The sequence below is a fragment of the Phocoena phocoena genome, chromosome 18 (genome assembly GCF_963924675.1).
Source record: "Phocoena phocoena chromosome 18, mPhoPho1.1, whole genome shotgun sequence".
NCBI classification, from domain to species: domain Eukaryota; kingdom Metazoa; phylum Chordata; class Mammalia; order Artiodactyla; family Phocoenidae; genus Phocoena; species Phocoena phocoena.
In genome coordinates this window covers 33,071,243-33,073,481 of record NC_089236.1, presented here as the reverse complement: position 1 = coordinate 33,073,481, position 2,239 = coordinate 33,071,243, and the positions used below count along the sequence as shown (strand labels likewise).

General features: G+C 44.1%; 1 pseudogene; it reads left to right on the top strand.

Annotated features, from left to right (window-relative positions):
* Positions 1 to 1,060: 1,060 nt before the first annotated feature.
* On the top strand, positions 1,061 to 1,691 carry LOC136137534 (transmembrane emp24 domain-containing protein 2 pseudogene; annotated as a pseudogene).
* Positions 1,692 to 2,239: the final 548 nt, after the last annotated feature.

Here is a 2,239-nt window from a genome sequence, read left to right as displayed (position 1 = left end):
TCGAAGAGAGGGATAAGGTAGCAATGACCAGGACCTGTGAAAAGATGGAGTAAGCACTGGGTGAGGTGGGTGCCCCCAAAGAGGCATTTCTGTTGATCTGTGGGTTTGTGATGGTAGAGGGATGGAGAGGGGGGCAGGCCAGAGAAACTGTTCCTGAGATCATACCACTTGAACTGGGTCTTGAAAGGATGCATGTGAAGGAGAGAAGGATTGGGAAAGAAATTTCAGGCAAAGGAAAGGAGAAGGAATCTGTATGAGACACTGAGGCTTGAAAAACTATGATGCCACAAGAAATTTCATTTCTGAAGAAATCGACCACATTGGGGACTTGGGGGACACTAAACAGAGACCCTGATGAGAGTGAGGCACAGAACCGAAAGCAAGGGCGTTAAACTGCACAAAGAAAGGTGGATCTTCCAGCCCTACTCTTCACGCAGAATGCCAGCCTCTAGGCTCTTTCGCACGAGGGAGAGGTTCATTCAAACGTTAACGCATGGACATATATACACTACCAAAGGTAAGGTAGATAGCTAGTGGGAAGTAGCCGCACAGCACAGGGATATAAGTTCGGTGCTTTGTGACCGCCTGGAGGGGTGGGATGTGGAGGGAGACGCAAGAGGGAAGAGATCTGGGAACATATGTATATGTATAACAGATTCACTTTGTTATAAAGCAGAAACTAACACACCATTGTAAAGCAATTATACCCCAATAAAGATGTTAAAAAAAAAAAAGTTAACGACGTATGATTCTCTAGGGGATCTTGCTGAAACGCAGACTCTGATGCAGTAGCTTTGAGGATGGGCCTGAGATGCTGCATTTCTAACAGGCTCCTGGGATGATGCTGATTCTGCTAGTCCATAAACCACAGTATGAGCAGCAAGGGTTTAGAGCGCACTAGTCTCCAGAGTGGACATGGAAATGCTCCACTGGAGTGAGGGAAGGAAACGTCAAGACATATCTATAGTCTTTATCAAAAAAGTAGGAAATTAGGAGAAGGCTGTGGTGGCGCAGTTCCGGAGGCCACAGCTGCGATGCTGGCTTTGGCCCCAGCAGCACCATGGTGACGCTCGCTGAGCTTCTCGTGCTCCTGGCCGCCCTCCTGGCCACGGTCTCGGGCTACTTTGTCAGCATCGATGCACACGCAGAGGAATGTTTCTTCAAACGGGTCACCTCGGGCACCAAGATGGGCCTCATCTTCGAGGTAGCTGAGGGCGGCTTCCTGGACATCAATGTGGAGGCTACAGGGCCTGAAAATAAAGGAATTTATAAGGGAGACAGGGAGTCCAGTGGGAAATACACATTTGTTGCTCACATGGGTGGAACATATAAGTTTTGTTTTAGCAATAGGGTGTCCACCGTGACTCCAAAGATAGTGATGTACACCATTGATAATGGGGAGGCCCCCTAAGGACAAGACATGGAAACAGAAGCTCACCAGAACAAGCTAGAAGAAATGATTAATGAGCTCGCAGTGGCAATAACAGCTGTAAAGCATGAACAGGGGAGTTTGGGAGAGAATACACAGAGCAATCAATGACAACACAAACAGCAGAGTGGTCCTTTGGTCCTTCTTTGAAGCTCTTGTTCTAGTTTCCATGACATTGGGACAGATCTACTACCTGAAGAGATTTTTTTGCAGTCCAGAGGGTTGTTTAAAAATCCTTTTCCTGATGAGCCCAAACTCATAATTCACTGTTTACCAAACATCTTGGTCATAATAATGTCATTAGTTTCTACGTTTTTATTTTCTGAACCGCACACTCACAGCTTCTGTTTCTTTGTGATTAAGAGATATTGCGGGAAAACACTTTTTTTAGGAAAGTTATAGTGAAATTTGACATGTGATTGGCATGATTTCATATTTGAATTCTGCCTTCATTATACAGGTCCTTCCAGAACTCAAGCACTGTAAGTGGAATATAGGTGTATAGTCCTTATTATATCTTCTTTCCTTTTGTTTTCATCATAAAATACAGTTTGTTCAGGATAGTACTTTACTAAAATGACTGCATTCTTGGGATCCCTTGTCCTGCAGTTCAAGTCATTAAAGATTCATTTTGTTGAGTCCTTATGAGAAACAACAATCTGAATCTTGACATTTTCTATCCAGCCTAATGGCAGAGCTCTGTGACTAGAATATGCTACCAGGTTGGTACTTTTATACCTTGTCTATCTTGTTTTTGCTTTAAAGATAAGACTTAAGCCAACAACCTTTTTCCCCTTATAGTTAACTTTG